A 14952-nucleotide genomic window follows, 5' to 3' on the forward strand; every position below is an offset into this window, starting at 1 on the left:
TGACCTAGGACACCTAGTGGCCACAGGATTTGAGCACACCCTGGGAAAGGCTACGCAGGCACAAGGGAGCCCCTGGTGCGGACTGCTTCAGGGCATTGGCAGAGCAGGCCAGGGTCCAATTTTCCCACCTTCCTCAGGATATCAGTACGCAAGGCATCCCCACTCAGCATCTCTTGCCTCTCTCTATGTGTCTCTCTCTGTATGTGTTCATTCTCTGAAATCTCTTCCTTCTCCCCCCCAGGCACTTCACAGCTTGGAGTGCCTGACAGAGTACCTAGAGACGAAAGAGCAAAGGGAGAAGGCCTCTGGCTCTACTGGTTGCCCATGGGCAGAGAAGATCTGCTAGTCTATCTGGAAGGTCTAGAGAGTAGTGATTGATTGGGGAGCTACATCATGGGCGGACCCTGACGGGTGAAGCTTGCTGACATGTGGCAGCCTCTCCGGAGACTACTAATGCCGCTCATAACATTCTATGCAAATACCCGGGTGAGTGCCATGGGCAGAAAATATTGACACATACCTGCCAGAGGCCTATCCTGGGTCTGAAGAGTCCACCCTGGTCTCCAGCGACTCATCATCTCAGCACACACTTTGCCTGCACACATGGAATCCGCCTCTCTCCACGAAGCCTTCTCCTGCTAGGAAACACAGGATGGCACTCAGCCAAAGGAGAGCACAGGCAAAGTCAAATCAAGCCCCCATTTTCAAGATTTTGCTTCTGCTGGGCCACAGCCCCCGATGGCACACTGCATGTGCATCACTTCTCCAAGGACAAGGCCAAAATCCGGGCAACCAGGGCCCCAGCAGTCCAGAGTCTGCGGATGGCGGCATATGGATCGCCTCTTTGCCACGTACAGGAGGGAGGCCTGTGCCCTAGACTGGCTCCGCTAGAGCTCCACGACCTCAGCTATTTTCCCTGACCTTTGGCCCATGCCCTCATGAGTGTGTGATCTCTAGTTACACTTCTCCTCCGACCACTCTCAATCCGCCACCTGCGGATACCTGAGCATGGAAATTAACATCTATCACTGGCTGCAGTGTCACAGGTCACTAGGTGTCTAGGCTCAGACTGACCTTGGCTGTCTTCTGCCCAGGCAACTAGCCTAAGCCTTCAAAGGAAATGAGGACACGTGGTCACTGGCCGACATCCTTTAACCAACACTGAGTCCCTGGTCAGCATCCTGAAGTCCTGGCAAGAAGAGCCAGGCACCTCCAGGAGCATCTGGAGGAGGAGACAGGGGCTGAAGAAGCTACCACACCTACTGGTGCTGCTACACATGTGGGAGACCTGGCTGCAGAGGTTGCAGGCATGGCCTCAAGGTCAAAGGAGAAAGCATCTGAAGACGTGCTAGGACTCTTAGACTGAGAGAAGCAGGATGTCTGGACTGCAAAATATGCACCCTTCAGGGAAGAAATTCATTCAGGCTTCTTAAACCCACCTCACCTGGAAGATCCATCCTCTTTTAGCCTTGTGCCCCTTCCACGCCCCCTCTAGTACAAGGAGAGATGCAGCCCTACAGCACCAGGGTGGAAGAAGCCCCAGGATAGCTGTCCGAAGACATGAGGTCCACTCAAAAGCTTCCCCCGCCAAGGAGAGAAGAGGACAAGACTCATCTGCAGATGAGGTCTCAGGGCCCTGAGAATGAGCATAATGTTTGTAAGGAAAGAGAAATAGGATTTCAGTGGGACATGGAAGTCTGAGAAAGAGCCTCTGCAAAGATAGCTCTAAGGGAGGTGTGATTGTGAAGGTGGGCTGGGCACTGAGTTCTCTGTAGTACAAGGTACCAGACAGAAGCCAGACTCTGGAGGGAACCTGCCTGCTGGTGAGCAGTGGGCATAAAACCCTAAACCAATGAGAATCGAATCCCTTCCCAGCAGCTTCTGCACAGATCAGTGATGTTTGCTTGGTCTTTCTCTTTTGTGTGGTCTAACCTGATCTGTTCTGAGATCAGAGAGTTGGAATAGAAAAGCCTGACTGAAATGAAACGAGCAAAGACAGGCCTCCTAAATCTGGTGAAGACAGAACACAGATAACCAAAGGTGAGGATGGGAAGAAAGAGATTGAGTTCCAAGTCCCATCCACAGTATCCCAGGGCCTGGGAATCCCTGGAAGTGCCAGAGGTGTGTTCTCCCTGGGAGATGCGACCCCAAGTGTCAGAGGAAGCCCTATGGAGCAAGGAAGGGAGGGCAGGGCCTCTAGGATGGGCACTTCCATACAGGCTGCCCATGTGAATTTCTCAGAGTGACCGTGACAGACCCTGAGAGGGACAGTTTGAGGCAAAGGAAAGTAAGTTTTCTGAAGAGGGGTGAATTCCACAGTCTCCTGATAATGAAACAGAAATCCCGTCCTGCTCAGAGGTACTGAGTAGGAGGGATTGTGAATTCCCATCCTGCACAGAGGTTGGCTGCGAAGTTCGACTGTCTAAAGACAATGTGGCCAAAGTCTTCTTTATCTTTCAAAGATATATCTTTAACTTCCTGCAAATTCAATCCTGGAAAAAAGCCTAGAATATACAAGTGTGGGTTTTTCAGGAGAGCAACAAGGGGAGAAGGTGATAGTGGCATATCAGAGAAGGAGAACAATAGTCTAATGGTCCCTGTGTTACTTAATGAATCACACACGGTGTCCAGCATTCTTCCTTACCTGTAGACATGTAAATGCAGTAGATGTTTTAGCAATAACTGAATTAATCCTCACAGAATTCCTTTTGGCCATTTCCAGGCATAGAGACCAGAAGAAGTCATTAGTTCCAAGAGCAAGCAATAATTCGCTGGTCTGAATTTTGTTCAATTTCTGTGTTTGCCCTTCACAGATGGATAAAAGTCTCTGAATCTGGCATTGAAGACAGTGTTTTCTCTATTGTTATGGATTGAATAGTGTCCCCCAAAATGTGTGCCAACCTGGCCAGACCATGATTCCCAGTATTGTGTGGTTGTCCTGCATTTTGTGATCTGATGTGATTACTTCTGTGTTGTAAATTCTAACCTCTGTGACGTTAATGAGGTAGGATTAGAGGCACTTATGTTAATGAGGGAGGACACAATCTACAGGATAAGGGTGAGTCTTGAGTCAGTCTCTTTTGAGATACAAAGAGAAAAGTGAGCAGAAATGAGAGGGACCTCATACCACCAAGGAAGAAGTGCCTGGAGTGGAGCAGGTCCTTTTGACCCAGCGTCCACGCGCTGAGAATTTCCTAGGCCAGGGGAAGATGGATGACAAGGACTTTCCCCCAGAGCCACAAAGAGAGAAAGCTTTCTCCTAGAGCTGGTGCCCTGACTTCAAACTTCTTGCTTCTTAAACTGTGAGAGAATAAGTTTCTGTTTGTTAAAGCTATCCACTTGTGGAATCTCTGCTATAGCCACACTAGATAACTAAAAAACACATATATCAAATAGTCAAAAAAAAAAAAAAAAGTTTCAAATACACACACATACACGTATGATGTTATTAAACTTTAAAAGGTTTTACATTCTTATAACACGTTTAACAACAGAGATTTGTATACAGAAGTTATAATAAGAGCCATCCCCACATAAGTATATTGTACCTTCTCCCCCAAAGTGTCCAGTGTCCAAAGATACATATGTACCCTTTTACACACTTCTTTTTGCCGGGACACATGTAAGTACATTCATTTCTTTGTTTTTATGGAAATTAGGTCACACTCTACCCATGTTTTTCTCTGAATCACTCTTCACTTGACAGTTTTTCATGGTTCCTCTAAATCAGCAGACATGGAAGAAGCACTCTTTTTGGTTCTTCTTATTTTTAACTCTCACCATTCTTCTGTCAGTTTGTTGTACTGTGGTGGCTTGCATGTTGCTGTGATGTTGGAAGCTATGCCACCGGTATTTCAAATACCACCAGGTTCCCACATGGTAGACAGGTTTGAGTGGAGCTCTGGATTTAGACAGACTAGGAAAAAGGACCTAGTGATCTATTTCTAAAAACAACTGGCCAGTGAAATCTTACAAATAGTACTGGAACACTGTCTGATTCAATGACAGAGGATAACCCCTTAGGTTGGAAGGCACTCAAAATACGAGTGGGGAATAGCTACCTCCTCAAAGTAGATCCCACTTTAATGATGTTTCCTGATGGGGCACAACTCAAAATGAGAAGAAACTGATGCAAATATCCTTTAATAATCAGAATGTGGAATGAAGGAAGTATGAATCTAGGGAAATTGGAAGTCATCAAAAATGAAATGGAATGCATAAAGGTCAATAATCCAAGGCATTAGTGAGCTGAAATAGCTTGGTTTTGGAAATTTTAAACTAGACAATGATATGTTCTACTATGCCAGGATTCAGATACTGAAGAGAACGGCATCATATTCATCGATAAAAAGAACATTTCAAGATCTGTTCTGAAGTACAACACTACGAGCAATAGCATAATATCCACAGGCCTACAAGGAAAACCAGAAAGAGCAGTTAATAAGACTATTATTCAAATTTACACACAAATCATGAATGTGAAAGATGAAGAAGTTGAAGGTTTTTACCAAGTTCCGCAGTTTGAAACTGATCAAACGTGATGCATTCATCAATCAAGATGTACTGATAATTACATAATTAGAATGCGAAGTTGAAAACAAAGCAGACAAATCAGCAGTTGGAAAATAAGGTATTGATGATAGAAATGACAATAAAGCTTACATGATAGAATTTGGCAAGACCAATGACTTATTCATTGCACATACCTTTCGTCAGGAACATAAATGGTGACTATACTCGTGAACTATTCCAGGCAGAATAGACAGGAATCAAATTTGTGGAAGGTGACGATGGAGAAGGTCAATATCATGAGTCAGAATCAGGCCAGGGGCTGACTGCAGAACAGATGATCAGTTGCTCATATTCACGTTCAAGTTGAAGCTGAAGAAAATTAAAACAAGTCCATGAGTCAAAGTATGCCCTTGAGTATATCAAACCTGGATTTAGAGACCATCTCAAGAATAGATTTGATGCACTGCACACTAATGATCGAAGACCAGATTAGTTGTGGGATGATAGCAAGGACATCATATATGAAAAAAACAAAAAGTCATTAGAAAGACAGGAAAGAAAGCAAAGACCAAAGAGGATGTCACAAGAGACTCTGAATCTTGCTCTTGAATGTACAGTAGCTAAAGAGAATGGAAGGAAAAATAAAGTAAAAGAGCTCAATAGAATACCTGAAAGGGAAGCTGGAGAAGACAAAGTATGATAATAATAATGTGAACAGATCTGGAGTTAGAAAACCAAAAGGGAAGAAAACACCTGGCATTTCTCAAGCTGAAACAACTGAAGGAAATATTCAAGCCTCTAGGTGCAATACTGAAGGATTCTATGGGCAAAATATCGAACAACACAGGAAACATCAAAAGAAGACGGAAGGAATACACAGACTCAGTACACGAAAAAGAATTGGTCGACGTTCAACCATATCAGGAGGTAGCATAGGATCAAGAGCTGATGGTACTGAAGGAAGAACTCCAAGCTGCACTGAAGGCATTGGAAAAAACACGGCTCCAGGAACTGATGGAATACCAAATGAGATGTTTCAACACACGGACGCAGTGCTGGAGGCGCTCACTTGACTATTCCAATATATTTGGAAGACAGCTACCTGACCAAATGACTGAAAGAGATCTATATGTGTACACATTCCAAAGAGAGGTGGTCCAACGCAATGCGGAAATTATTGAGCAATGTCATTAACATCACACGCAAGAAAAAATTTGCTGAATATAATTTAAAAACAGTTGCAGCAGTACACAGACAGGGAACTACCAAAAATTCAAGCTGGATTCAGAGGAAGACATGAAACATGGGATATCATTTCTCATGTCTGATGGATCTTGGCTGAAAGTAGAGAATATCAGTAAGATGTTTACCTATTTTTGTTTCCTATACAAGCACACTCAACTGTGTGGCTCATGACAAATTATGGATAGCTTAGCAAAGAATGGGAATTCCAGAACACTTAACTGTATTCATGCGGAATATTTACGTAGACCAAGAGGCAGTCATTTGAGTAGGGCAAGGAGATACTGTGTGGTTTAAAATCAGAAAGTTATGTGTCATGGTGGTATCCTTTCACCATACTTACTCAATCTGTATGCTGAGCAAACATTCTGAGAAGCTGGTCTCGAAGAAGAAGAACATGGCATTAGTTTTGGAGAAAGATTCACTAACAACCTATGATATGCAGCTGATACGACCCTGCTTGCTGAAAGTAAAGCAATGAATGTATTGCATTGGGCAAATCTGTTGCAAAAGACCTCCTTGAAGTGTTGTGAAGGAAAGATGTCACTTTGAAGACTAAGGTGTGCGTGAGCAAAGCCATGATATTTTCTATCACCTCACATGCTTGAGCAAGTTAGACAATGAATACGGAAAACCGAAGAACTGATTCATTTAAAATATGGTGTTGGCAAAGAATACTGAATATACCATGGACTGCCAGAAGAATAAACAAATCCATCTTGGAAGAAGTACACCAAGAATGTACCTTAGAAGCAAGGATGGCGAGACTTCGTCTCACGTGCCTTGGACATATTTTCAGGAAGGACCTGTCCCAGGAGAGGCTCATCATGCTTGGAAAAGCTGAGGGTCAGAAAAAAAGAGGAAGGTGCTCAACAACATGAACTGACACAATGGCTGCAAGAATGGGCTCAAACATAGCAATGATTGTGAGGATGGTTCAGGATCAGGCGGTGTTTCATTTTGTTTTACACAGGATCAATGGCATCTAACAGCCACAACTAACATATGTATGCATATATATATGTATGTGTGTGTGCATGTGTGTGTGTATATATATATATATATATATACCCATTGCCATCGAGTCGGTTCCAACTCATAGTGACCATACAGGACAAAGTAGAACTGCCCCACAGAGTTCCCAAGGAGCGCCTGGTGGATTCGAACTGCTAACCTTTTGGTTAGCAGCTATAGCTATTAACCATTATGCGACTAGGGTTTCCATATATATATATACATATATATATATATATATATATGTATATATATATTCTCTTCACTAGTTTTGCACCTCTAGAGATCCCAGGCTAAGACATTTGGTACCTACTGTGGTTCTAGAGGAACCAAATCTTAAGGACGAGTTTTCTGAATTGATTCTCAAGTCTGGCTAGTCTTAAAGGCACTGATGACTGTCTCCAATAGTAAACAGGCTATTGCTAATCCATGGTGGGAGGTGACAATAGAAATACGCAAAATACTACTACCACTGGATCAAATATTTGTGAGAGACAAGGCTCTGCCTGATTATATATTTGATACTTTTCTATAATTTTGTCAGAATAAGAATAATAAGGAAGCTGCTTGGTTGGTCCCGCTTTTGCTAGCCACACTGGTGAATGAAAGAAATGGACTCAAAGCTCAAGCACCACATACAAGATCTGAAAGCTGCCACTTGTGCCCAGAAGGAAAACCATATTTCTTATAGTAACAAGGCTAATGCTGCCAAAAATAAACTCAGCTTCTTATCGTAAGAGTGACTGAATTAAAGCGCCAGTTGAATATCCAACCTCAAATGGTGTCTGAAGTTAGAGTGAGGGCACTGATTGGGAAGAAATGGGATCCTGAAACTCGGGATGAGGACATATGCGCAGACAGTCAGGAAGCGGGGGACAATGAACCTCCAATTTCTGTTGAATCGCTCTTCCTAACAGAACCAGACCTCTTACTCCCATCTGAAGAGATTCTCTAACTGCCTGCTAAGGCACCCTTCCCAGTAAAACAATTATCCCTTCCACCTCCATCTGATGAGATTACCCCAGCTGTGCCTGAAGTGTCTTGTTTGAGTTATCTCCTGGGGTGGTATCTGGGGCATTGCCTGGGGCATCACCTTAGGTAGATGCCTTATAAGACACAGCTGAACATCCCACTGCCACTGCCCATTTTTGCTTCTAGACCTATACCTAGGCTTCAGTCCCAACAAGCCCCAAAAGGTGAACTATAAAGTGTGACCCAGGAGAAGGTATGCTAAACTCCAAAAGAACTGCTTGATTTTTCTAATATATACATACAGAAACCTGGTGAATATGTGTGGGAATGGCTATTATGGGTGTGGGATAACGGTGCAAGCAACATAAAGGTGGATTAGTCTGAGTTTATTGATATAGACCCAGGAAGCATAGATTCTTCATTCAGTGTTTCAGCTTCAGAGGTTAGAAAAGGATCTCATAGTTTATTTGGCTGGTTTACTGAAGCATGGATTAAGTGGTGGCCTATAATAAATCAAGTGGAAATGGCAGATCTGCCATGGTATACCGTAGGAGAAGGTAACCAAAGGATTAGGGAAATTGGCAGGTTAGAATGGATTTATTAGGCTGGACCCACAGACCCACACACGGAGTGCCCAGAGGGCTCTCTTTTTACCATAGCGGTGAGGTACAAATTTGTGCAGCAAGCCCCAGCATTATTGAAGACTTCTGTGGTTGCTATTTTATGTAAGTAAGAGTCCACAGTGAGAACTGCCCTAACTGAATTAAGACACCTGACTACAATGCAGTTGACTGGACCCCATGGTGGTAGCAGCCAAGTGGTGGCACTCAATCAACAAAGACAAGGTGGTTGTGGTTACCATAACAGACAGTAGAGTCAAAGCAGTAATCAGAATAGTCTGCTCGCATGGATTTATGGCAATGGCTACTTAGTCACAGTGGCCCTGGGAGTGAAAGAGCTGGGAAATGTACATCTCCTGGTACCTAGTGTCTTAGATATCTAGTGCTCCTGTAACAGAAATACCACAAACGGATGACTTTATCAAAGAAAATTATTCCCTCACAGTCCAGGAGGCTCTGTAAGTCCAAATTCAGGGTGCCAACTCCAGGGGAAGACTTTTTCTCTCTGTCACTCCTAGGGGAAGGTCTTTGTCACCAATCTTCCCCTGGACAAGAAGGTTCTCAGCACAGGGATCCTAGGTCCAAAGGATGCACTGCTCCTGACACTTCTTTCTTGGTGCTACTGAGGTCCCCCTGTCTCTCTGCTCTTTTCTCTTTTATATCTCAAAAGAGATTGACTTAAAACACAACTTAATCTTGTAGATTGAGCCCTGCCTCCTTAACATAACTGCTTCAAATCTTCGCTCATTAACATCATAGAGGTAGGATTTACAATACATTGGAAAATCACACCAGGTGACAAAATGGTGGATAATCGCACAATACTGGGAAGCATGGCCTAGTCAAGCTGATATATACATTTTGGGAAGACAGAGTTTAATCCATAACACCTAGTATGCAGCTATCGACCTGTTAATGCCTTTTTCTCCATACCTGTTTGGAAGTATCACCAGAAACAGTGTGCCTTCTCTCTGACCTAAGTATATAAGGACCAAATAATATAGAGGAATCTCTGTTACATTTTCTCCATCTTACTGTTATTTGGCCTCATAGGCAGACCCAGTCACTTAATTGCACGGCAGAATGAAGAGATTAAAGCCCCAACATTCTTGCCAGTGGACCAGGAAGGTAGCTGCTCAGACATCAGAGAGCCTCAGAGAGACAGAGACCAGGCGGCTCAAGAGAGGGATACCATAAAGTTGTTTTTCATACCCCCTCCACTCCCATAGTTGCATATGCTTTGCTCTGACCCCAAGAAGTAGATCAATCCTTTGAGAACTGCATTATGGGTTAGAACACCAACAAGGTCCCAGACTGAGTGACACTCCCATAGATTACATCCAAATATCACTGCAAAGTCTTCAAAATCTGAACTGACATCTGAGCCACAGCATCCAGAAGTTGAGAAAGAACCTGCAGCCTGAACATAACTGGGTCAAGTGATTCCTAAAACAAACAACATCAACATTTTCTGTAAGATTGAAGTAAGACACAGTCTTGGAATCATAGACAAAAATTTTAAAAAGCTACTTTAACCACGCTCAAAGAAGTAACAGGCACACCTTAGAAAAATAGAAAAATACATAGAAACCATTCACAAATGAAAATTTTAGACAGGAAAAATAGAGATAAAAAATTCACTTGATCAGCGGAATGCTGTTGACAGACAAAAGGATCAACGAGATGAAAATAGTTCAATTGAAAATATCCAATCTGAAAACAGAACAAATATTGAAAAAAAAAATGAACAGAGCCTCAAAAAAATCCAAAAATATCTAACATTTATTTATTGGAATTCCATAAGGTGTAGAGAAAATATGTAGTGTAGAAAAAAGTATCTGAAGAAATACTGGCTCAACACTTTCCCAATTTGTTGAAAGACATAAACTTACAGATTCAAGAAGCTATGCAAACTCCAACAAGTTAAACTCACATAATTTTACGCCCAAATGCCTCACTGTCAATTGTGGAATAACAAGGACCAAGAAAATATCTTCAAAGAAGCTAGAGAGAAAACAACTCATTTCACACAGGAGAAACAATTGGAATGACTCTGTATTCATCATCAGAAGCCATGGAGGCCAAAAGGCTGTGAAAACAACATTTTTTCAACACTGAAAGAAAAGAAACATTAACCCAGTGTTCTATAGGCTGTTATTTCCTTCATGAGTAAAGGAAAAATATTGACATTCTCAGGTGAAGGACGCTTAAGAGAATTCATCGCCACCAGACTTGTTCTAAATGAAACACTAAAGGAAGTTCTTCAGGTGGTAGACCTGGAATTTCAGGAATTATGGAATGCAACAAAGTCGAAAGTACCTTCTGAAGTTCGCCGTTCAGCCAAAGATTAGACAGGTCTATAAAACAAACAATAACACACGTGAAGAAAGTGTTTCTTAGTTCAATCGTGTGTATGAGACCAAAAATGCAAAACCTGCCCAAAAGCACAGAAAAGAGGGCAGGATGGAACAGGAATCATGGCAGATGGAAACGGGGAACTGGAGCACAGAAGAGAATACTGACACATCATGAATATTGCCACCAATGTCACAAAACAATTGTGTATAAATGGCTGAACAAGAAAGTAATTTGCTCTGTAAAGTTTCAAATAAAGCACAATAAAAAATTTTTAAAAAGTGGTAGGTATCTGGGTAAACATATTATGCCAACCCTGCTGTCACTGCACAACATGGCGCAGGACTCCCCTCTTTGGAAAGACTTTCTAGCCTATTGGAAACACTTTGGAATATACTCTTGGTGGCAAATTAGTATTAGAGAATGGGATTAATTTTGAAAATATGAGATGTCTGTACTCATGTCTGGTGAATAAACTGGATAATAACATTTTCAGAGCGAAATGAGATGTTCTAACAGAAAGATAGGCCTGAATTCCCACGTGGGCCATGAGCCTAATCTGAAGGCCTTTCCCACAGAGGCATTTCAGGCACTTCTAGAGCAGCAGGAGCACTGGGGAATGCATGTATCAACCTCCCCCAGGGCCTTCTCTGAGGGGTAAGTACCTGCTTTAGAACTAAGTTTAGTGGTTCATAAATAGTCATTCTGCATAAGGTCTTCAGGTTCAAGTCTGTAATCCAGCTGGGATTCTGTGTGTGTTGCATCTCTGCATCAAAAGAACATGCTTCTAGAAGCAGAATGCCAGGAGAGAGGCGGTTGGGCAGTTGGGGGTGGGGGGTGCTGCGCAGACAGGGGCGCCCAAGGGAGGCACAATATAGTCATTCTGCAGCAGGTCTAGTCATTCTGCATAAGAATTAGAATGCTTCTGTCAATGCATAATAGTTTACATGCAGGACATAAACAAAGTGACTGAAGGACAAAGTCGAATAGTAAACCAAGCCACTCCCTGTCAATCCTTACCTGAGAGGGTCTTCATGAAGACTTCCGGGGATGGAGAAGGACACAGTAAACGCTGATTTATTTTACCTCTTCCTTCCTCAAGAAACAGGAACTGGTGTTAAGATGTCAGGTGTCAAGCCCCAAACTCCTCTTCTGGTCTGTATTTAAGCTGTATAATAAAACTGGGAATCAGGCAATCAGCCGTGAGCAGACAGACCCAGAGTATTCCCAGTGCCCCACATCTTTGAGCTCCACTGAGATCCTGTTCTTAGTCACTAGATTAGCAGAGGAGCTGAAAGACTGAAATTCCGTGTTTTAAGGCAACCTGGACTTCAAACAGTCACTTATTGCTAAAGTCGTATTTCTCTGTGTTAATTTATGATCCTTAACTCAAATCCGGAGTTTGGAGCTCATTTTGATAACTCCTCATTAGTCTGCATAGACTAGAGTCTGCTCACAGTCAGTGATGACAATGGAGGAAACAAAGTCCCTAGCCCAGAGAAGGGACTGCTCCCCATATTTGGGGAAATGCCCCTGGGAAGCATCAGCGAGGTGCACTTTGGCCTCTGTGCTTTGCCTTCTGCTCCTGGAATTGCACCCTGGGGGCCTCCATATGCAGACCCAGAGTCCGTGGGTGACCACAACTCCCCCCTTCTGGGTCATCGTCCGGACACACATTGCGATATGCTTCCTGCCCTCCTTTCCAGCATAAGTGCTGAGATCACAAGTGGCAGAACCAGTTTTCAGGTCCAGACCCTAGACCTTGCCCTCCTTGGCCTTAGGCTTCCCCTAGTCCTGGTGGAACCTGCAAGCCTGGCATATGTGAAGTTAGCACCCGGCTAGGCGGGCTTGGGCCTGTCTCAAAAGGCTCATGGCGCACGCAGTTTCCTCCTCCTTGGAGCCTGCGGCCTTGCGGTGGGCAGCCCGGCATCTCGTGCCTCCCTCGGGTGCCGTCTCTGAGCAGCAGCTCCCCTCCCCCTACCCCACCAACCACCCAACAGTCGCACTGCCTGCTTTCTGCTTCTAGAAGCGTGTTCTTTTGATGCACACATGCAGCACACACAGAAGCTCAGCTGGATTACAGACTTGAACCTGAAACTCACAACTTTAAAACTACTAGACTGGGGAGGTGGGTATTGGCAGTGAAAAAAGGAAAAAAAAATAAGAAAAAGAACAATTACAAAAAAAGTATTAGAAGACTGTATCCTCACATTAGGGACTCAAGAAGGCTGCGGATAAACAACTGCGTAGATAGCATACTGTTGTCTCTTTGCAAATAAGTCTTAAATGAGGGAATTTGGTACCGGGAAGAGTTGCAGAGCCTGACTTTGGGGAAATCTGGGATTGATGAATTGCCTTGCATGAGGCTACAAGCCCTGATAATCAATATTTGAAGATGAGATTCGAGCAACCTAGAACATGCATCAGAATTTTTTCTAAGTAAATTAGCACCAGAAGATGCCTTTAACCACTAAATAAAATGGGTCAGTACTTCAAGATCTCCCTACAAAGAAAATGGCAGACCTAGATCGTTTCCAGTCAGGTTCCAGCAAACATGCAAGAAACAGTAATTTTAATCTTGTACATAGTCAACAGAGATTAGAAAACCGTGAGATACTCCCCTAACTTGATCCTTAAGGCTAGTTTAAAAATGATAACAAATTAGAGAAGGATGGTAGAAGAAGAGTTAGAGGACAAGCACACTCAGTAACTGAGATGCAAAACCCTACGTAAGATGCCAGCAAAGGAAATCCAGCAAAGTATAAACCACGTAACATGCCATGATCAAGGCGGTTTATTGTAGGCATATAAATTTGAGTGAACGTTAAAGATTTAGTAATTTCATTCACCACATGCATAGGTGAAAGAAGAGAAGACATATGCTCACCTCAAGAGATGGGGGCAAAGCAGGTTGATAAAATCCAATCACACGGAGAGATAAGGACTAGGAGCAAATATGGAACAGAAAAGGAGTTCCCAAACGTGGAAAACTACAACTAGCATGATAGTTCATGGTGACGTGTGGGACATTCTCTTTAAAATTAATAAACAATAAAATAAGGGTGCTTCTATCATTACTTTTATTAAACATTGAACACTGGAAGTGTAAGCTAGTACAAAAAGAGAAAAAGTATAACTGCTATTCATAGATTATAGGACTGTCTCCATTGAAAACTGTAGAAAATACTGGAATTAATAGTAATCATAAATAAAAAATAAATTGAAATTTCAATGCATCACCATCGAGCTGACTCTGTCATAGCTCTTAGGTGAAAGCAAAGGACACTGATAGGGAAAGAGCAGGTTCGGGTGGGTTAGACCAAGGAGGGAAGAAAATTATTCTGCACTGGGCTGAACTTATAAGAACGGGTATGTGTGTTAGTTACCTAGTCCCTCCATAACAAAAAATAACACAACTGGATGGCTTTAAAGAACAGAAATTTATTTTCTCACAGTTTAGCAGGTAGTCGTTCGAATTCAGGGCATGGCTGTAGTGGGAGGTCCTTCCTTGTCTACCTCAGCTTCTAGTAGATGCCAGCAATCATTTGTGTTCCTGGCCTTCTAGAAGCATCTGTCTTCTTTGTCTGTCTTCCTTTTCACCTGTTTGTGCCTGTGTGTATTCTGCTCCTTTTATAATTAAGAAGAGTTAGGCTTAGGACCCACCCTACATTGGTATGACCTCATTCACATAATAAAAGCAGGCCCCCCCTTTCCTAACAAGGTCAGATTTACAGGTACAGGGGTTAGGATTTCCACATACATTTTGGAGGGACACAATTCAATCCCTAACAGTCGATTTACCAGATATTCTGGATTGAGAGTACTCGCATGAACAGCTGAGAGTGGTTCCAATTCTTTGCTACATTCGTTGGCTGAAACTTGTCTCAATGGTCACCCATAGGAATGCTGGAGCAATTTATTGTGTAGGACATAGCCAACCATTCCTAATCACGTCCATTGTGTGGAAAAACACACACTCCCATCACCGAAGCCTTGAGAAATTCATCGATAAGGACAGAATGGTGGTTGGAACCAAGAATTGTTTCATAGCCTAGATAACATGGTGTAGCTGTTAGATATTCACACGGAAATGTCAGGTAATAAAACTTCACCCCACATGGGGATGTCAAGGATAATACCAACAGCTAATGGTCATTGAGTACCTACACTGGTGCCAGGCACTCCTGTGCTTTTTCTTTAACGTTTGCTTTTCATGATGGCCATATGAGGAATGTAT

At 42.9% G+C, this 14952-nt stretch overlaps 1 long non-coding RNA gene across 1 annotated transcript; it reads right to left on the bottom strand.

The window, feature by feature from the left end:
• Window positions 1-272: 272 nt before the first annotated feature.
• On the bottom strand, window positions 273-12446 carry LOC135228646 (uncharacterized). Its single transcript, XR_010319343.1, has 3 exons — window positions 11736-12446; window positions 4707-4881; window positions 273-638 (listed from the first exon to the last, which is right to left on the bottom strand). It is a non-coding gene; the product is annotated as an uncharacterized LOC135228646 (long non-coding RNA).
• Window positions 12447-14952: the final 2506 nt, after the last annotated feature.

Source organism: Loxodonta africana, chromosome 25 (assembly GCF_030014295.1).
Source record: "Loxodonta africana isolate mLoxAfr1 chromosome 25, mLoxAfr1.hap2, whole genome shotgun sequence".
In the NCBI taxonomy this organism is placed as follows: domain Eukaryota; kingdom Metazoa; phylum Chordata; class Mammalia; order Proboscidea; family Elephantidae; genus Loxodonta; species Loxodonta africana.